This window comes from Haliotis cracherodii, unplaced genomic scaffold, assembly GCF_022045235.1.
Source record: "Haliotis cracherodii isolate W230 unplaced genomic scaffold, xgHalCrac1.p SCAF_4, whole genome shotgun sequence".
Classification (NCBI taxonomy): Eukaryota; Metazoa; Mollusca; class Gastropoda; order Lepetellida; family Haliotidae; genus Haliotis; species Haliotis cracherodii.
In genome coordinates, this window is record NW_027266297.1 from 1,738,694 (window position 1) to 1,762,338 (window position 23,645).

A 23,645-nucleotide genomic window follows, 5' to 3' on the forward strand; every position below is an offset into this window, starting at 1 on the left:
AGCATAGCAGGCACCGGTAATTGTATTTTGACTTTCTAAGTATTCAACAAGAATCACTTCCTTTGCATCCCAGAGTACAGTGACCATAACTGTCTTCACTGATCTTGACACTTATCCCCATACACCTATGACGTGCAGTCAGGAATTTCTTGGGAAATACTTTTCACTAAAGTCAAAAACTTCAGGACTGCTCGGTACTCGTTCTTTTCCATTTATGTGCTCATTTGTCAATGATATATAAACAGACCAAATACGCTTGCAATGAACTACTCAAACAATGTACTACATTGACTCGTTCATGACCTATAGTTGAAAGTTAGGCTTAGAACGTTTTGACAAGCCATCGTACACGTACGTGTTGCCCCTCTTCACTCAGAATTGCTACACCTCTGTCGTTTAGTGGGAAGTGTGGACTTCAACAATTGTTAGAACTGACCAAGGATCCGGGAAGTATTCATCCTAAAAAACGTAATTAAAAATGACCGTAATGTATTGGATAAGATATTGGTACGGTCCAACTTGCCTTAGATATGCTTTAGCCCTTGCCCATTCTAAAAATGCACTTAGGTATTATTATCGTCTAGCATTGAGACAGGACACAGCCTTTTACTTCCTGGTTATCATGCTCACTCGTCAACATGGATGGGCACAGACTCAGTGTCCTGCTGTGGATCTGAGTCTGTGTACTGGACGGTGTAGCAGGTAGGTGCTTTAAAAAAGGTATAGGGACTGGTTCTTGTGAATTTGTGAAGAGTAACACAAATAAATCTGAACTCTTCCCTTTTGTTTGAGTGTAATGAGTCCTTTCAAATGACTGACCGTGTGCAACCATGACTCGTAGAATATGTAAAGAAGACGGATATATTTACTTTACCACTACTCACTGCGTTATGAATGGCTAACAGTTATGTGTCTTTAAACACTTCACACATGTGACCTAAGACATGGATGTGATAGCTACTGAGCATATCAATATCTGTATTGACACGTCATAGTGTTCAATAAAGCGCTTAGACTGTGTATGCCTGATTCGTCAAATCAATATTGTTTTCATATTTTCCATTTGTTCAACGTGAATAAAAATACCCTGTCCTTTGGGAACTTAGTGTGTTTACAGGTAATATGTCCGCCATTACAGGGTTATGTTTGTAGTGGTGTTGTTATGCCGTGTTCGACTGATATGAATATAGCTGCTCGACAGCCACTACTGTTCTAGGTCACCTATCGATCGAAAAATAACTATCTGCGCTGTTTAACGCAGAGTTATGATTACACTTATTATCATCCAAAATAATGGCATATGATTTATTTCCATCAAGGGTAATTGATTATTAAAATATGACTTCTTTCAATGATACTAGTTGTCCACAATGGACATGTACAATGAAGTCACACACGTCCCCACTTAGTAAGTAGATAAGAGGCAAGTCAGAACATGAAAGGCCTCTTATCGCCTTCGTCTAGGGCCAAGTCTCGTTTTAAGCTCTGTATAATTTATCATCTGTGGCGAATTGACTACAAAACAGTTTTGGCCCGAGACATGAATCTGTACTCACTGTTAGGCAACATTGTTCTTCAGTGTTTCTTTTTGCAGCACTGTATTTGTACACAGTAGAGGTACACAAAATAGCATAAGAGGTTAAATTATCGTGTCTAGTTTCAACTAATTCAGTAAACACGCTATCGTGTCACTGGATTACCTGGTCCAGAATTGCTTTCACTGGATTGTCAGATCCGAACTCGATTGTTTACCGGCCGCCTTCATAAAGCACGTGTAATACTGTGTGCGGCGTTGGCCAACAGACACTTCTGTTGTGTTGCACATTGTGTGAGTGGCTGGTGCTATCAGTAGAGAACATGCTTACCCTTGTCACGAACACTTGGTGTCATCACTCCTTTTCAGTGATACCCGTGAAGATCCGGGGTAGAATAGGTCTTCAGCAACCCATGCTTGCCGTAAAAGGCGACTATGCTTGTCGTAAAAGGCGACTAACGGGATCGGGTGGTCAGGCTCGCTGACTTGGTTGATACATGTCATCGATCCCAATTGCGTGGATCGATGCTCATGATATTAATCACTAGACTGTCTTGTCCAGACTCGATTATTTACAGACCGCCAGCATTTAGTTGGAATATTGCTGAGTGCGGCGTTAAACAACAAACCAACCAACCAGCCAATGTTTCAGTGATTCATTGGTGTAATTTTCAACACTGTCCTGTCTTTCACACCCTTACTATCCACTGACGTTGACGTTCAATATTTACATATGATATTGTAACTTGATTTTCAGGTGACTGCCCTCCAGGTCAGTACGGCTACAGATGCAACTACCAGTGCCACTGTTCCCTGGGCATATGTAACCATACTTCCGGTTGTCAACCTGGACTTTGTTCCCTTGGATGGCCCGGCCCGACTTGTCAGAAAGGTTAGTATATGGCACTGCAACGTGCGCATTCAATGTAATATATGCAGTTTATATAAACTGGTCACTGAACATGATATGTTATACAGGTTATAATAACAGGTTATAATAATACAGGTTCCAAGACTGATATGTTAAACCCAATGGGATGATCTAATCATATCATAATTCATTCGTATCATAGTTCAAGTCATATATATAGTATCAAGACATATGCGAGAACATATATTGTTAATTAAAGTTATCCTTATGATGACAAGAAGTGAATTCCTTGAACAGGACAACAACTACTATGTGCTACATTGTGATTAGAGAATAATTCTTGTTTACGTCACAGAAAATATTGCCCTAAAAAAAAACGTCATCCAGAGGATACACTTACCCGTCGTCTAACGCTGTGAACGGGCACACGGAAGGGGGCGATGACAGGAAATGCATTCTGTCAGCTTATGATGACCCCAGTATAACATATGCCTGGTGGAGGGTGGATCTGGGACAGGAAACACAGGTGCATGACGTCATAATTTACTTCAGAACTGACTGTGAGTGACATAGAGTTAATCATATATCTGTCATTAATAAGTGTAACTGTGCATGTAACCAAAACAATAACAAACACAACGTTCGGAATCTCCGAAACACTTTCTAATGTCATTTGGGGCTACACTTTTAATCTCATAATTACATATTGAGAGGCATCTGGAAACAGACTGTCAGTGAATTGAGTAAATGACAATCCTACGTACGGTTTTTCACTTGTTTGTGTGTTCATGGTCACACTGTTTTCTTCGAATTTGCGTTCTTGTTTGAAAAGATGCTGTTCCTTTTGCACCAACTTGCTCGTTACTTTAATGTCCATCCGTCGACACTTTTACGCCAGGTTCGCAGGTGTTTCTGCATGCAGCACAATGCTGTGCAGGTGCTACTGTGGCATTCATATGAAACGAGGAGGAAAGTGGACGACGTTTTAGACGTCAACAACACCCGCAACGCAACACAAACTGGGCAGCCACACCGCATGTTCTTACACAAATGTTGCAACACTACTTGGCAGCCACACAATAAGCTCGCATCCATCATCTGTTGTTTTCCATACGACAAGTTTACATCCTGCAATGATGTGTGTCTGTGACACGTCGTTTGCAAGCATGTATCTTGCCGCCTGTGACGTCATCTGTCAACATGAATGCCTTGAGTGCCTAGATGTTTATAACTTTGTTATCCAATGCAGTTATTATGTTTGATTTTGACATTAAAGACATTCAAATTGAAAATCCGTTTTAAAGGGGTCTGATCTATGACAAATCTCAGGGACGGGATGTTGCCTTTGACATTGCTTTTCCCCCCGTGGATACACGCCTTCCGGGCGTATCGTCACATTGATCAACAAAAATGAAATACATTTTTGTCCCGGAATTAACAAGCATTTGTAGACTTCTTTGGTGGTCGTATTGGTAATGGTGACAAAGATTTGACAAGCCATTGGTTTAAACCAATTTGAACAAGACTACGCATATTGTAATACCTCTCATTACATAAAAGCCAAGTAACAAGAGATAGTCAAGGTGTATACATTATAATTACACAAGATAATAACCCTAACCTAGACACAGTATCATCAAACTTATAACCTCTCGCATTACTTCAACCTACTTCAAGTGGCAAGACATGATCTATCAACAGACACATGGCCTACCCATGGGATCCCCGCTGTCTCCTATCATCACAGAAATCTACATGACGGACCTAGAAGAAACCGCCCTCCATACATCATCTATCACCCCCCTCTGCTGGTTTAGGAAAGTCGACGACATCTTTGTCATTCTCCAACCTGACCATGACCCCAAAACCCTCCTCAACCACCTGAATGCCCAACACCCCAGGATGCAGTTCACTATGGAAGAAAAATCTGACAGACAACTACCATTCCTAGATGTAAGAGTGCAGAAAGACAACAATAACAAAGTCCACACCAGTGTCTACCGTAAACTAACCCAGTCTGATCAGTATCGTCACCATTTCTCTAACCATCCACCACAAATAAAGAGAGGAATTTTCGCCACCTTAGCCCGACGTGACGTCAACATATCCACAACAGCTACAAACTGAACTCAACCACCTCCGCCATGTCTTCACAAACTTCAACAATTATCCTTCCAGCCTAGTTGAACAAACAATTAACAGCATTATCAGCCCCAGAGAGCGGCGTCCATGAAAACAGACAGCCCCGTTTGTCATCAGTCTTCTCTACATAGGAACAGCCAGCCACCAGATCCGCAGACTGCTCAAACACCACGCCAACACTGATACAGTATTCCAGAGAGGCAGGACAATCCAGAACATCCTCAGTGCCAATGGTAGGCCATCTACATCTAAGTAAGAAGACCCAGCTGGTGTCGTATATCACATACAATGTGACTGGCGACTCCTATGTAGGTGAAACATCCAGGCCCCTACCCATTAGAATAAAAGAACACAAGGCCTTAGAACAAAATAAAGACTCAAAATCAGCCATCTCCAGCCACACCCAAACCCAACCCGACCACAACATCAAGTGGAACAACATCAAGATCCTGGCCAACAATCACTCAGACTACAAAATCAGAAAACTCCCAGAAGCCATCTACATCAAAAGGATCCAGCCAGCAATGAACAGAGATCAAGGCTACAACACCCCGCCTGCTTACCATCACCTAATTGCTAAATCCCTATGTCCATCCAAATAATCCACTGGCATCCACTTGCTTCCAATCATCTATATCAGTCTGCTTGCTGACTCTGTGTCCATTAGACAATTCACTGGCTTCTTATTCACTGGCTTCCAATCACCCCAAACAGCTTCCGTGGTTGTTTACCCTGTCCGATTATTCACTCATTGGCCTCCAATCATCTTAATCAGCTCTCTGTGTCCATCAATCAATTGACTGTATAAACACTGATGTTAATAAGTATATATACCTATGTTGTTCAGAACTATCCAAATTCAAACCAAATTCTTAGGACTTATTTTCGATGAACATCTCACCTGGGATGCTCACATCCAAAACCTAACAACTAAATGCAGTAAAGACCTAAACACCCTAAGATGCCTAACTGGCTCTAACTGGGGAGCCTCCAAAAATACTCTCCTCTCTCTCTACTAGATCAAAACTAGACTACGGCTGCGCCATATACAACACCCTTAACAACTCCCTATCTACAAAACTTGACTCAATACAATATCAGGCTCTCAAACTCATTACACGCACTAAACATGGCACCTCCTACACTTCACTTCAGGCCTTAACAGGAGAGATGCCACTAAGTCTACGCAGGGAACAGCTAAGCTTAAATTTCTGGGCCGCGTCCCAATCAAACCCTCTCATCCAAAACTTAATAAACCAAAACATCAGCCCTAAAAACCAAGCTCTAGCTCGTAAACACCCCTTACTTAACCCAATATCCCAAAGAATAACAAACTACCTAAATGAACACCAAATTAAAAATCTTAAACAAAACTGCAAACAATCAAATATTTTCACCCCTAAACTTAAAATACCCAAAATAGACACAACACTAGTTAGCCAAATAAATAAACAAACCGACCCAAACATAGCTAAAACTACCACACTAGCATACATACACGAAAATTGGCCAAATTGGTGTCACATTTACACAGACGAATCCTCAGATCCGACCTCCAAACACACGGGTTTCGGAGTCCATACCACACAACCAACTAAAACCACACAATCCTTCCGACTCCCAAATAACCAATCAATATTCACGGCAGAACTAATGGGCATGGCCTCAGCCCTCCATAATCAAGAATCCAAAAACCACAAAAAAATCCTAATACTTACCGACTCCCTAAGTGGACTGCAAACCCTCCAAAACAAAAATACCAGAAGCCGACCTAAATTAATAAATCAAATACTTAAAAGCTCCAACGACCTAACTAAGGCAGGCAAACAAATAACCTTCTTGTGGATCCCCGCCAACGTAGGAATATACGGTAATGAAAACGCCGATGAAGCAGCTAAACTATCCCTCAAAATCCCAGAAATAAGCTTAAACTTACCCATCTCAAAATCAGAAATTAAAAGTGTAAACAAGCAAAAAATCACAAAAAATGGCATAACCTATATCTAAACTCAAATAGCCAAATCAAAAATGTGCTCAGCAAACCACTAACCAAACCAAAAATTCTCCATCCATCAAAAAAAGTCGACAGAGTAATCACTAAACTCTAAACAGAACACACCAACCTAAATAACCACATAAAAAAATAAAAAAACACACTACAGGTGACTGCCCACATTGCAAACAACTAGAAACCCCAGAACACGCACTCATCCACTGCACACACTACCTCACACATCGAACCGCATTACAAACCACGCTCAATCTAAACAAGGCTCTCACTCTAGAAGCAATACTAAACCCACAAAATAAACTAGAAAACTTCAAGGCCTTAGGCGTATTCTTAATCAAAACGGAACTAATAAAACGCATCTAAAAACATAATAACCTACCAAATCAAAATCACATAAACAAACAAACATCCACCATACCCAGCTCCCTTAGTTCTCCTCCTCAACCCCATCGGCATCTATTCCAAATCTCAAAATTCCCAAATTATATATAAGCAACCCCTAAAGCCCCCTCTTACGGATGCACAGGCCACCTTCGCCCCTTTCGGAAACACATTAAATGGCCTGGCCGGGCCCGTGTGCGAAATACGCATCAGTCGGAAAGCGCACGTTAAATCTCCAAAGTAAGTAAGTAAGTAAGAACTATCCATCATTTGCTTGATAAAGGTGTTATGATCTACACCGAAACGTCGCACTTATTGTAATAAAGAAGTTGTTCATCCATAGAACTTGTCTTTCTTCAAGACATAACTTGGTCGTCAGTTGTCAAGAATGATTGAAGTGTCTGGTTTTGATAGTCAGAACAATGTAGATTAGTAACTACATAATGTGCACAAGATATGTATATAGTATAATTATGTGAGTGTTTGGAATATCAATTAAGTTTAAATGTACCAGAATGTGTGACGAAAATAAGGGAATATAAGGTTTCAGGTGTTTCACAAAGGTGTCAGGTTTATTTTCATGATTGAGTTTGATGAGCGTATTATCGGCTAAACCTTTTTTTTAAAAACCCAGGCACTTCCCGCTGGGTTTGTTCCGTCTGCTGTTGTAAACCTACATATATAAACACTTACTTTTAACAAATCCATTGTGATAAAACAGCGACAACAGCGATGAGAATAAGTCAACTAATTATCGTTTCCTTTGATCGATGTTTGTTTCCTGTAAATTAACTGATCATTCCTTTCTTGCTGAGCAGTCACGTGTATATTGAAGAACATGTTATCATTCACCAGACCTGGATTTATAAGCCAATATTAGATTGAATGATCACCCCAGACACAAGAAATGACAAATGGGAACCTTTGTCGTGTAATCTGTTGGGTAACTGAGAGTCAAGTGATTGACAACAAGTGCAAAGGTTTAGGGCTAGATCATTAAATATGGATGAAACAAGGGAGTGGTTATTGTTGTATTATATGTAATTTAGTTGCCTGAACAAAAGGGTTGTTGTTTTAAGTGCATAAACTGAACTGTTTATTCATGCGATTTATGGAGTATTTATAATATACTAGATGATATATAATAGATTTGTTTCGGAAATACATGGAATGTTACAACGCGGTTCAATTGTCTGGTGACCGCCACCGTGTTCGAGTGGTAGAGTGTCGAACCAAGGCCGCGTCAAAATACATTGAAAGAAGCTACCTCCTGTTACCCTGTCTGGCGCTCGCCGTTAAGGGGGTAAAACAAGGACAGGTCGGTCAGTGGACAAGCACTATAAAATGGGCATGAGTGCATACTAATACATGTACAAGCAACCGCACGCACGCATGCGTTTACGTCAAGTGCAATAATCTTGGACGCGATGTTAAACCTCATTTCACCTTACCCTATTGTCTTGTCGTGATTTGTCTAAAATGTATTTATTCATTTAACCTGGATCATGATCCTTTAGATCGGTTCTGAAAGCGTATGTCATCTAAACATGCATCGTATTGTATGAAAATATGACAGTCTTAAGTAGTCATATTATCTGCGCAATTGTGGTCAAATGTAAACAGGGCATTGTGAATAAGAATTAAACCCATTTCTTACACATGTATTTAAAGGAAAATCAAATCTTCTAAGTATATTGGTCTGAGCGTAACTCTGCTAAACTTAGCCATTGTTAATTGCAGAATATCTTAAAATATTATTAATTGGACAATATATTAAACAGTAATAAACATACTGAACCAAAATAAAAAAATTCACAATCCTAAAATTTAAACATTTTAACCAGTTATCATTGTGGGCCCTTATTGTGTATTTAAACAGTAATGGTCACGTATTGTCTTCAGATAACACCCGTTTTTGTGCAGGTGTATCGATCAAAGTCATGAGCACAGCACTATAGTGGCAAAAGTATTTTTTCACGTGCAACTGGTCACGTCGCCATAGTACCGCACGTGTTTTCAGCCATACTTGTTAGCAGTCATTAACAAAAAAAGAAAAACACAAGAAAACAAAAGTCTTTACGGCCATTTGTCATGCCACGCCTTTCAAATGTACAACGTGAACGTGCCATCGGCATATTGCAGACGGGAACGTTTGTAGCTGAAGTCGCAAGGACGATGGGTTGTAGTCGACGGACTGTTTATGATTTACAGACGCGTCTACAGCAAACGGGTACCACCGCTGATCGCCCTCGGCCAGGTCGACTACGTGGGAGGTCACATGCAGAGGATCGTCAGATTGTCTTACGTCACCTCCGTAACCGATTTTTGACGGCTACATCAACCAGAAATGAACTGTTTAGGGGTAGGTTGGGTGCGCAAACTGTTCGAAACCGTCTGAGAACTGCTCACCTTCAAGCACGACGGCCATACTGCGGGCCGAATCTGACTCAATTACACAGACGCGTACGTCAACATCAATTGTGGGCACAGTGACACTTACGATGGACTCAGAGGAATTGGAATCAACTCGTCCTCAGTGATGAATCCCGATTTAATCTTCGATTTGCTGATGGTAGGGCGAGGGTGTGGAGGCGCCGTCATGAACGTTAAGCCCAGTATTGTGAACAGGAAGTTGACAGATTTCGAGGCGGAAGTTCCATGGTGTGGGGTGCGTTCTGTAGTAGCACATGGACCTGGTTTGATCTTCCAACACGACAATGCCAGACCCCACACATCAATTTTGACAAGGAATTTCCTTCAGAATGCGGGAGTCAACGTCATGGATTGGCCGTCAAGGTCTCCCGACCTCAATCCCATCGAACACGCCTGGGGTGCGCTTGGCAGAAGTCTGCGCATTCTGCAGAACAAACCACAGAACTTGCAAGATCTTGGCATCATTTTGCAGCAACGATGGCGTCATCTTCCTGATCATGTGTTCACAGGCATCACAAGGTCCAGGCGTTGTGTGGCAGTTGTCAACGCACATGATGGCCATACACCTTGATTTGTAAACACCATTTAAAATTAAGGCTTGCTTCAGTGATTTACAAAAACGACTGTAGGATTATTGGAGTCTTTTCAGGATTATTGTGTCGACAAAGTGCAGACCTCCGAGAGCTTTGTGATTGACCTCCCAATATGGAGCCATCCGTCATCTGAATAAATAATTACATTGAGAAAAGGGGACTGTCAAAACGTGAATGTGGCGATAGTTTCTTTGTACATTATTTACAGAAGCCGTTTATTGTACTTATGATTTGCCTAAATGTTCATATCACATAATACACATGGAGATACTTCCCCGCAGAATCCAAAACTGTGAAGCATATTTGAATGTGTGCGTGATGTATTCTCTCCCTCCCCATCTCTCTCTCTCTCTCTCTCTCTCTCTCTCTCTCTCTCTCTCTCTCTCTCTCTCTCTCTCTCTCTCCTTCTCATTCTGATGTCTTAAATGTAACAGATAAAGTTCACAGGTAAAGTTCGTCGGAATGGTATCCAGATCTACATCGCCGATACTGACGCCTCCCCAATTGATGGAGTCAACTGCTACAACGTCACAGGGAATAGAAACGGGACAGGCATACCGGATGTTTTGAAGTTCACATGTTCTGGTGAAGGACGCTTTCTGGTCCTGTACACCACAATTGCAAACGGCGATGGTTTTAGCATGCCCATCATGGATTTCTGTGAAGTGGAGGTTAACGGTGGGAAAGTATATTTTATTTTCTGGTCTTACATTATACAAATACAAATTATACAAATCAGAATCCACTAACATATTGCAAATTATATAGAACAAGCCTGAAGCTGAAACCGCAATAACCAAACATTATGAGATGCTTAGAATCATAGCAAACATCGTTTCATGAAATGTAAAGTTTTCTTTTCTTATGCAGTTAAAGAACTGAGAACATGATGAAAGTGAATGCAATATGTTTGTCCTCGCCTTTATCACACGCGTGACTAGTGTATAGCTTATTCATTCTTAGTTTCGTGTTTAAGTGTGTGATCCTGGTACTTTCGGCGCTGACTTTGACAACTACTGCCACTGTGACAGCGAGGTGTGTAACTACGTGACCGGCGCCACCAGGGTGGCAACCAGACACGTGTGACAAGGGTTTGTGTTTCATCAAATATATTTAATAGTGTCATTTTTATATTACGTCATTACACTTGAAATCGATACACCGTGGCTGCCTAAAAGAAAAGTGAATGAGAAGTAAATATAATATAAATACATAACCCATTTAAAAGTGTTGAAATAGGTGTATTTGTTTTTAGCGTGTTGTGGTGACAGATATGGAGCAAACTGTGACGGATCATGCTCAGGCAACAACTCTGAGAGCGACTGTGTGACAGGGGAGTGTGTTGGTGCTCAAGACAGAATGGAATTGGTATACACCAATGAGATGAGAATTAAAAACGCTTTTCGTATATATATATGTGTGAATATAATATGAAAACGAAGCATAAGACTTGCTAAGGTCTGAAGATATTCTACGTTCAATTAAAACGGAAGTAATCATAAACAAATGCGTATCCACATTTGTCAGTTTGTACCTCCACACCTTTATTCCTACACGTGTAATTAATTCACAGAATGCTTTGATACATATGGCAACGGCTGTTCTCAAATGTGCTCCGACAGAAAATGCAATGAAATTTCAACAGCCACCTGTATTCACGTCACTTGGAAGTATGACAGTGTGTTCCTAACTATGCTTGTCGTAAGAGACGAGTAACGGGATAGAGCGGTCAGGCTCGCTGACTTGGTTGATGCATGTCATCGTATCCCATTTGTGTGGATCGATGCTCATGATGTCAATCACTGGAGTGTCTGGTCCGGACTCGATTATTTACAGACCGCGGTCATGTAGCTGGGATATTGCGGCGTTAAACATCAAACAATCAATCAAACGAAACTAAATGTCTTATTTCCTGGTTTGACATGCACACATATGCACACACATGTATACATGTTTTATTTCATGTGCCTGCCTTCGTCCCATTGTTAGAGTGCTCGTTTGACATTTGACATGAGAAAAATGGATTTTACTAAAATAAGTGAATAAGTTCTTATATGCATCTACATGGACGTTTGTGCTTGAATGAGTATATGTACGTGTATGATGATATTCGTGTCTACGGTTTAAGTGTGTGGTTGTCAGTGTGTATAGAGGCATTCTCCGTGTGTTGCGTCTGCCCACTTACAATATAGATAACTGGCTGAAAACGGACAAATATGACACGTGTTTGATGCTGAAGAAAAGACATATTACTAAATGTTATTGGATGGATTCCTAACAAACGCTGTTCATATTATAAAGTTTGCTAGGAATCATTGCAAAATGCCACTATCTTATTTCTTCTTTGAGAGGCATGTAGAAGTTGAAGTACTAAGTAAGGATACAATTAGGAGCGACTTGTCGGTGTAGCTTCTAACACCGTTATCAAGCAAGCTTCTAATACCGTTATCAAGCAAGTCCGGACCATGGTTGACAAGTATATATACAGGAAGGAAGTTTACACAGTAGAGTAGATATCAGATATAGTTACCCTGGAGTGGAGAAGCCATGTACACAAAAGGGTAGTAAACGTAATGACCGGAAAAGTCAGTAATGTAAACATAGAGCAGGAAACTAATCATCAGCTACGTGAAGTACTTATACAGGAAGACAATAACAACAAACTCCAGACAATTGTTAACCGGAAATCAACCTACACATACCAAATTACTCACTATGCCTCCAACCAACCACCTCAAATCAAGAAAGGAATTATCTCAACCCAAGTGAGACGAGCTCACAACATCGGTTCGAAGAAGCAACATCTTACCACTGAACTAAGCCACTTCAAACAAGTATTCAGACAGTACAACCACTACACTGAGCAGCTGGAACAACAGAAAATACAGAACATCATTAAGAACTCTCTCCACTGTGTTAATGTATCTTGTTTATTGGTTAAACATACGAATTGACAAAGTTACTAATTTCATGTTTTCAGTTTGTGATCTTGGCAGTTATGGGACAAAATGCAACCAGACTTGTTCAAACAGAAACTGCAAGGGGGACAACTCTAGCTGTGACCACGTGACAGGGAAGTGTGCTGAGCGCTGTACGGCTGGATGGAATGGAACAGACTGTACACATGGTAAGTAAATAGTTCGCCCAATTACCACCAGCTTTATATTTCACGTAATTGCGTCTGACTTAATATTCTTTCGAAAGCAAACATACACGGAAGAACCATTATCAACGAATTGTCCCTTTTGAGAAAGAAAACATGTAATAATAATCCTTCATTTTACACACAATACTATCTATAGAATTTTTGTACTTATTTCAGAATGTGTCAATTCCTATGGAGAAGGCTCTGCTCATCTGTGTTCCTCCAGAAATTGTAGTTGAACGTCTTCCTGCAATCACGTGACCGGGCAGTGTGAAAATGGCTGCATACCTGGATGGAAGGATATTGATTGTACAGAAGGTTAATTTTCAGATCCTTTACAATTTCGATATTATAAAAACAGAATCGATAAGGAAAAGGTTGTACATGATCAGGACAGACGTGTTCATTTCTAAAATGATGAATTGTCATTGATAAGTTAGGTTCTTATAAGTATCTACATGAAGGTATGCGCGTTTTTTATAAGTATCTGCATGAAGGTATGAACGTTAGTGACTACATGTACATGTATGGTGTTATTCGTGTGTACGGTTTAAGTGAGTGGTCATGTTTGCGAGTGAGGAGGGAGGCATGCAGCTCCGTGAGCTGCATCTATCCGAGTAGAATGTGGATACCTTACTGGAAAACAGGTAGTTGTGACCAATGTTTGTTGCTGAAATGCAGATGTCTTGTAAACGTTATCGAATGAATGGTGTATATTTTGTAGGTTGGTTATATAAGAACTCCTTGTGTCAGGCCACTGCGTTATTGTATCTTGTTTATTGGTTAAATAGACGAATTGATGAAGATACTAATTTCATGTTTTCAGTTTGTGATCTTGGCAGTTATGGGACAAAATGCAACCAGACTTGTTCAAACAGAAACTGCAAGTGGGAAAACTCTAGCTGTGACCACGTGGCAGGGTAGTGTGATGAGGGCTGTACGGCTGGATGGAATGGAACAGACTGTACACATAGTAAGAAAATTGTTTGCCCAATTACCACCAGCTTTATATTTCAAGTAATTGTGTCTAACTTAACATTCTGACCAAACCAAAGATACACGGAAGAACCATTATCAACAAATTGTCCCTTTTGAGAAAGAAAACATGTAAAAATAATCCATCATTTTACACACAATACTATCTTTTGAATTTTTGTACTTATTTCAGAATGTGTAAATTCCTATGGAGAAGGCTGTGCTCATCTGTGTTCCTCCAGAAATTGTGGTGGAGCGTCTTCCTGCAATTACGTGACCGGGCTGTGTGAAAATGGCTGCATACCCGGATGGAAGGATACTGATTGTAAAGAAGGTTAATTTTCATATCCTTTACAACTTCGATATTATGAAAACATAATCGACAAGGAAACAGGTTGTACATTATCTGGGTAGACTTTTCTAAAATGAAAATTTAAATATGTCATTGATTAGATAGGCTCTTATAAATATCTTCATGAAGGTGTGTACTTTCGTGAGTACATTAACATGTATGATGTTATTCGTGTGTACGGTTTATGTATGTGGTCATGTTTGCCAGTGTGGAGGGAAAAGAACATGTCAGTCTGGCTTGAAAACGGATGGTTGTGACACGTGTTTGATGCTGAAAAACAAATTTCTTATAAATGTAATCAAAAGAACTCATAGAACGTTTAAGCTGTCACTTCACCCGTTGTTGTACATGATAGTGGTGCACCTCTGGCTTGAATGTATGAATGCATACTATTACTGTTGCTTCGCTTATCTTTAACAACCATCAGTCCTGTTCAGAGAGCAGGGTACCCACCACAAATTGCAACATAAATTATTTCAACTGATTTACACTCAGAACTAATCCCTTTATAACATATAAAATGTATACCAAATTCGGAGTAGTGGCCAAGGTCACTTATGTGAGATTATTATCTTTTATGTAATTGTGTCATAATGTATATCAAATGAAGTGCTGTACGTTGCTCCAATCGCTACTATTTGGGTTTTCCACAGATATGTCATTGAACAAGGTCTAATTAGTGACTGTCAAAACAAACGGTGGACTGAGTAGAGGAGCAGGACTGTCTGAAACTCAAAGGCTGGTGTGGCTCATGTCAATGCCTTTTAGCACAGAGATCAGAAATGCCATGAGAGAACTAACTAATTGATGGAGGCAAATCGAACCAGACAGGAACGAGACATAAATGTTTCATGTAAACTACTCAGATCCCTGTAAGACAGAAACCCCTTTCAGCCAGATCCTGACCTCAGAAGCATTGTGGCGTGTTACTACTATGATGTATTTCAACGCATTTTCTAAAGTAAAAGGCTGCAAGATACAATTTTTACACCTTATGTATGATATGTATGGTCAGGACAAATAACAGCTACTGCAAATTTTGGTATTGTGTGCTGGCTTGTGTCCTTACTCTTTGCTTCTCTGTCCCAGCAATGAGTATGCCATCGCCGCCCAATACATGTGCCATAGTTGGGTCTATTGTTGCTGTCCTTGCTGTTGCGGCCATCATTGTTGTGGTTATTGTGCTAAGGTAATGAACACGTGCACACGTACCACGCACTATGTTAACCTAAATATGTTGAAAAAAAAGGCTGAAAAAGAAACTGGTTTGCCAACCGTATTGTAGTTAGTAGACATGGCACTCGACCTTGGCTCGCTGTAGGCCTTGATGTGCCCTGCAAATTGAAAAATAAGATAGAAACTGCACCCAAAAACTTATGTCAGTAGACACTGCATTACAACCCGTGAGAGCACGTTTGCTATTCATATGTTTGAACTATACTATGAAGAGGGCGATTTTAAGTCTACCTCAATCAATCAAACACTCAAATTAACGATACCTTGGCGACGTTGTGTTTTTACTTAGATTTAACAATTCTAAGTGACAAAGAAAAATCAATAGGACTGTATGAGAACAATTATAGTCAGCTTTCCGTTTATGTCGACAATACCCCATAAGCCTTTGGTGTCTATATTTCACAATTTTCGAGATACAATCAATACAGATTCAAAAGAGCATCCGACGTGTTTTGGCAGATATGAGGAAGAAATATTTCGTGGAATGCCTCATTTTAACTTGTGCCATGTGTTCCAGTGTTTATTCACGTGATTAGTTGACTTGCCGTTGCATGCAGTTTTGAACATTGTGATGCGCTGACCTCTTTTCGAACACCTGGTATCATCACTATTTGATAGTGATTCCTAGACTTATACCAATGAAGTAGCCGGAATCGTACAATGGACCTACTTTTTGTTGCTTTCATCTAGTTAATAACTGAACTTTATATGAAACATTCAGGTTTTTGTTTGAAACAATTATCAGATATACCATAAATTAGTATCATTGTTAAAAGAATAAAATGTCAGCTTTATTGTAAAAGTCAACTCAATATTACATTATTAGCTTCACTGACAAAGGTCATACCATGTGACATAAAGAACCATAACCAGGGCACATAAATTCTAAGTGATGTATTCTCCAACTTTTGTGTAGCTTCAAGAGGGTATCGGTGACGAACGTGTGAACTTTAATGCTGATTTGTCTCAAGCTGCAATTTATTTGGACTGTCTTGATCTGCCTTTGCCCATTCTCATCGCTTCAATGTTCGGAAGGATATTAGGGAACATAATGAAATGTTTTCTTTTATTTCAACATGTACCTCATGTAAAAGTGATACTCCAGCAAATGTTAGGAATTATTATCTATCTCTCACATTATAATCGATATATTGTTGTGGTGAATCGATAACAGGATCTGTGTACATTTGTAAGCATACATGTATCACTCAAAGGTCCTATCTTACTGAGCAGGGTGACTTACATGCTCACCTGATACATATTGCCAGTGTTACTTTACAACTGTTTGTTATTTTTGAAGAGTTTGAGTTAATTCTGAGGGTAATATATACTAATCTTTTGCGTAGGAGGCGAAGGAGTCACTCGAAGCATGAAAATGATGCAGACATGTTCGAAATACAAAAAGTTTTGTAGCTAGAATGTGATCATGACACTATGATAAGTCATAGGCTCACACCCATCGTCACCTTATATCAGTAAGAAGGCAGAGATGGACGTGTCGTCTTAGGCGCCGCAATTCAAATTCAAGTTCGAGCCGATTACATTTCTAGGTTTGTCAGCACCATACCCGTGCCCGTTGATTTCACCAAAGACCTGCATCATTTTGGGACGTCGTCCCACATTAAGCTGACTCGCCGTGATATAACAGGAATACTGTTCAAGGTTGCCTTAAACCGAGCTCACTCACTCACTCACTTAAATAAGTGGCTATTGGTTTATATTTATAATTATTTCATTGTGTGGCCATGTGATCTTACCAACATAGATCTATTCAATATGCATATAGTGGGAGGCACACAGAGCAAAGGCGTTGATAACCCAATGGACAACGATGTTGTTGTGGAGGGCGAGGCCGACAATGATGTAGAGGAGGACCACAATGACACGTACTACAACATAGCAAGAGCTCTTCCAGTGACTGTGGTGTCTATAGATCAGCTGGGGGAGCGGATCCAGGAGCTGCAGGTGCCCGTCGGGGGATTCCAGTCAGAGTATCAGGTCAGCTCGACCAATACCATCACGTGTCTTCCCTAAACTTAATATATATCATTGGTTATCGATGTCAAGCGGATATAACATACTAACCAGCTCTTCATTGATTGTTTGCAGAAGCTGTCCAACACCTTCACCCGACCTTACAATGACTCCCAGCTGGAGGAAAACAAGGGCAAGAACAAATACATAAGTTATTACCCATGTGAGTGTCACCATGCTGTTCTTGTTTTCCATCATGGTTAAAATCAACGTATGGGAAAGATATTATTTAGGACTTCACAGCAATAGTGTTTGCATAAATTCCCGTGCTTGGATTGCCACTGGCGTGCCACTTCACTTCAGTGAAGGTCAAGGTAACTGGGATAATAATTTATACATATAAGTGACAAAGAACATTTCCTTTAAAGGACACATCTACTAACCTTACCCCTAAATCGCATGCGAAGGCAAGTCAATTGTTTACTTGACAAAGTACGGGAACCTGTGGTATAATGCAAAGTGGGGAATTTAGATGTAGTTCTGTTTCGTTATGCACTGACCCAAGCTCACTTTGTTTGTTTGACTTTTCTGTGAGAGCTTGCACCCATATGTTCAACTATAGATAGGCAAACATGTGGTTGAATGAAATTAAGGGTCATGGTTATTGAATCGGATGTAAATACACTTTTAGTCCCGAGATAGCTGCAGACATTGGACTTTTGGTTTGAAAGTTCTCCTGTACAATACTTGTATTTTCGTCACTCAGACGTGATATCCTTAAACCACAACCTTTGTTAGTTAGAGGCAAGGCACACATATGATATGAAGTTGCTGTAAGCATGAATTTCATCATACTGGAAAATATTGGGGTATGTAGAGTTCCAGACATGGTGGCGACCGGACAGCGTCTGTTCTTGCTTGTACTTGTGAACACTTTCCAGTGAGAACAATATTTGATTGTACATAGGGCCTAACTATCTGGGCTACTATGGGTGAGCATATGCTTTTTTTTCCATTTAGTCATTGCACTTTATTGTGCGAATATACATACAGGGCGTGCATACATCTGCAACAAATAGCACTATTCTTTCTGGGTGTCACTTTGATTACGTTAACCTATCTATAGCCATGAAGCAGGGCTGTCAGAATTCGGAACCCATTGTCCAAAGTGTGTTTAGATGGATGGATGGATGGATGGAGCGTATTTATACTTTTCTCCAATGTAACAGATGATGCCACTCGAGTCGTGTTGACTGAACTGCCAGGGAGGCCTGGTTCCGACTACATCAATGCCAGCTACATCCATGTGAGTAATAAATGTTTATGATTATAAATTATAAATGTTTTTGTTACTTTTACACAGTGTATCTCTATTAATGGTGATCATATTTTATTTCAAATAGGGATACTCACGACCGAAAGCTTACATAGCAGCTCAAGGTAAGGATGTTCATATCAGCAAATGCGTGATGATCTTTTATTGTACGTATATACAAGGTTGTTATGGATCAGGCCCATACAGTGTATACCACTGATGTGATAATCCTGGCATTCTGAGAAGGGGATTCATAGGAACAATTATAAGGGTAATCCGTACTTGCCTGATGATGTCTAACAACATGTGTATTCTCACTCCTTGCGATGTCAAAAAGAGTATCACAACAAAGGATTATGCTCGACTACAGTTTTGAACTAACGATATATAAAAAAAGAAGGCATGAATTCTTTTTCCAATCTCTCAGAATTTGAAATCAAAGAAACAAATGAGAAACCATATTCAATGTCCTACGTGAATATGTGCATTACAATATAAAATGATGGCTACTTGGTTGATGGCACTCAGCAATATTTCAGCGGCGGTCTGTAAAAAAATCGAGTCTTGACCAGACAATCCAGTGATTGATATCATGAGCATCGATTTACGCATTTGCGATCGATGACATGCTTCAACCAAGTCAGCGAGCCTGACCAACCGATCTCATTAGTCGCCTCTTACGTTTTGTGATTATGGACATGGTCATGGCGCTTCCATAGTGAAAAACATGCGCGATACTACCTCATACTGTGACCTTTACAGAGCGATTCACATCTTTTTATGCTCTGGTACCTGCTAAAACAGATCTGATTTGTGATTCGGTTGATGCATAAGGTGAGGTACCACAACATCGTTGATCTAAGCACCCGAAGCCGGTCACTGTATTGTCTGCACCAGACTCGACATTGTTTTCAGGCCACCTTAATGTTGCAGGAGTATTGCTGCGTGTGACATCGGACAATAAACAAACACTTACGTTTTATGGGAATTGTGTTGCAAAATAACTGTAACAAGTTTCAACATATATGTTTTCGTGAACACCTTGTGTCATCACTGACTTTCAGCGATCCTCTCACATCATTTCCATCACCAGTGATTGATATTATCCGTCGTTGACGTTTTTACATATATATTTATATATATACATATATTCTGCAAAGCTCCTACCACTATGACCTTGCCTGATTTCTGGAGAATGATCTGGGAACAGAACTGTACAAGAATCGTCATGCTCACAAACCTAATGGAGCTGGGAAGGGTACGTTTTTTGACAACCGCCAGTCATCATTTATAGTACAGATATTAGGTGTTTGGAAAACCAAGGCCATATTGGTGTTGAACATGAATTTGTTACATTGGCTTGTCATGATTCTGCAACCTCTGCAGAACCTAATTCTCTATTCTTGAAAAATTTAAATGTATACATCCTTTTGACAAATATCTCAATTTGTACAAAAACACATCTGGCAGCATAGATTTGTTTCCGGTCATGATTTACGTTGTAAGATCGTGTAGGTGTTTTTTTAAAACTGAAATATCAAATGAAACTCCCGTAATATGTATGTAACATAAAGCTTGTGAAAAACCATGTTCATGTATTTCTCAAAATAGCTGTTTGTCAATTGAAGGTTAAGTGTGAAGCATACTGGTGTGACACATCGGACATGAAAGCTGGTGACCTCACCGTCACTGTGACCAACTCCAGCATTCGGGCTCACTGTGTCGTCAGGGAACTGCAGGTTACAGAGAGCAAGGTAAATCATCAATGTATATTAAATGCCCATTGTGTAAGTATTTACAATATAATTATAAAAGTTGTCGTCATCGTTGTTCATCCTGATAATCATTATTTTTTTGTCTTGGGTGAACCGCACTCCTCTGAGGGTCTTGTTTGGCATACCTTCAGACAAACAAAAGAAGATGTTTCCACCACTTCCACTTCACAACATGGCCGGATCATGGGACCCCTGAGGAGACAGCCTTCACTGAGTGTCTGTGGCTGGTCAGGACGTCAAACACCCAGGGCGACCCTCTCCTGGTACACTGTAGGTGAGCGAACTTGTTTCATGAAAAACCGTGCACTACTTGTGTCGCGTGGTTCCACATATAACAGTGCTGTGTAAAGTGCTGATCGTGGATATTAAATTGCTTTGCATTAATGGCTCTCTTATGAAACTACAGGGGATATTAATGGACAGTCTTGAAAGAAGTCGTCACTCATGAACTTGATCGCAAGGTTATGAGGATGTGTCAATATCGAACTCCCCTAACCATGAAGCCAGTCTAGTCATGAGGGTTGCAATTATGCCTGGTTATCTAAATCAGATGATGAAAAAGACAACACACGAAGGGTCGAGGAGCGAAAAGACAGTAAACAACTTTTCCGACTCATGCGAAACGGTTCATTCAGTATCATTAAACATGGTCTTGTACACCCCGGTCGTTCAAGTTTCAGTGAGCGTGGTAAGAGAATAATTGAACATTGTCTACACTGACCACACCAACCCAACCAAAGCATATACTCACCTCTACTCCAGCAGATGGAAACTCCCAACAGGTACGATATGTTCAACCACCCGGACATGGCGATAATAGCTCAGCCATTCTTGAAAAGCTAACCACCATTGGAGTTAAACTTGAGATCAGAGAAAACTATATTTGTGATATAAAAGCCAACGTTGTTAGCTTGGAAATAAAACTTAAATTTCTCTACCAGCTGCAGCAACATTTCCGATCTTCAGAAGATAGTACTACATTCATCAGCCAATCATATAGTGAGTTGAAAAGTGGTAATTAGAACTTTCACATGATGTTATTTCAATTAAAAGCAAACTTTAAAAACCCCAGATGACCTGAAATGTAAAAAAATGAGCTTGCGAGAGTACGTGATTGAAAAGAAAGGCCGATCAATGCGTGACAACCTGCTGTTTACTCCAGCTTCTGGTCAGTATGAAGTAGAACATAGTGAATCAGTAATCCGAGTAATCCGAGATTAAATTTCAAGGAAATGAACACCGACGGTTATAAAAATCAGTTTAAAAGTGTCGATAGAATAGGTAGAAAACGTCCTCCTACAAATGCCCAAGGGTTGGCAGGACACGCCCTATAATTATTCTTATTACTAAAGAGGGAGAGATGCAGTATAAACGTGTGGAAAAGATTTGCGAGATTACACGTTTACATGGCAGAAAGTCAAAAAACATTAAATGCATTTTATGAATAGTCTTATATTACGAAGCTTGATGTTGTAGTTTTCAGGGAGGGGTTAGCAAAAACGCTTTCAGGAAGAAACCAAGGCACTATAAATGTGTATGAAGTCCGGCTTTAGCTTAAGGCTCCTTCACCAAAGACAACATCATCCCTGAATGTTTTATTCCGTAGGAGCAGTACCAATGTGTATATATGGCACTGTTTGAAACACTGAAATTTGGCAATACTTCCATCAGCGCTGAGGAATTCAGAAGCAGCCGACTTGCAAGGGGGGTATTCAACATTGGACGAATGGCAATCAACAAACTCATAAAGGTAGCTGCTTTGTCATTGTTCAACTGTAGTTTGTTACATTTTCATTGCAATTGTTGACTAAGTTGTGCTTCACAACGCATAATTATATACTGTCTATACCTGTACGAATAGTGTTCTAAATGTGTCAGACCCTGAATACACAACGGCAGGAGCTCTCCAAGGGTGAGTATGAACATTGTGTACATCTAGCAACATCCTTTACTGGCGGATTAATGACTGCATTGAATATGTATATGTAAAATATGTGAACACGGGCAGATGATTGGAGACTGTTCCGGACACAAGGTGAAATTTTCACGCAATGTCTGCTGGGTTATCAAATTGTTAAACGTCTTAAATCGCACTTTTCACAGATCACTTAGCTCGAAGTTCCAAAGTTAGGAACTTTACTAAATGTTAGCTGACAGTTACACGAATGAATGATTTGCAAAACCGATTTGGACGTTCAAGTATATTGTCTAGTAATAAAACTCTGTACTGTGTCATTGTTGTTCAACGCTGCACTCAATCCCAGGTATACCAGACAATCCAGTGAGCGAAAAAAATCGATTTAACAAAATCAACGAGTCTGACGACGAGATCCCGTCAGTCGCCATTTACGACAAGCATGCCTTTTGTCGACTGTCAAAATCTAAAATCCATAATTAGTAGTAGTATTACTAGTTGTACTAGTTGTAGTACTAGTAGTTGTATTTCAGGGATTGAGTAATAAACAAAATAAAATGAGGGAAAAGAGAAATTATACCTCTCAGTTTATTTTATCATATGTTTGATTTTCAGTTGAAAATGTCTTAAGTTAGCAACGTATTCCCAAACCTGAACAGTACTGGCGCTTATTCAGCACTCCTAGTTTTTCACCGGGACATGTTATCTTTCAAAATTAACAAATATGTTTTTTTCGGCACAAATCTACATTTCAATCATGGTGCGTGGTTGATAATTCCTTCAATGTTAAATACGATATGAACTAACTCGTATTTTTTTCGTTTGTCCCCCGGTTGAGATGAAATAAACTATTGTTTTAGGTACCCCTGACAAAGGTCGTGTGTGGATAGATGGACGCTCAGACATCCTGTCTGTCATGTCACGGGTAATGAACTTTATTTATGAAACGATGTTCCTGGAAACTACTTGTAAACGAAAGGTATTTTATAGGTG

The 23,645-nt window shown here is 40.0% G+C and overlaps 1 pseudogene; it reads left to right on the plus strand.

The window, feature by feature from the left end:
- Positions 1 to 638: 638 nt before the first annotated feature.
- Positions 639 to 23,645, plus strand: part of LOC139478359 (receptor-type tyrosine-protein phosphatase F-like) — a 28,289-nt pseudogene continuing 5,282 nt past the window's right edge.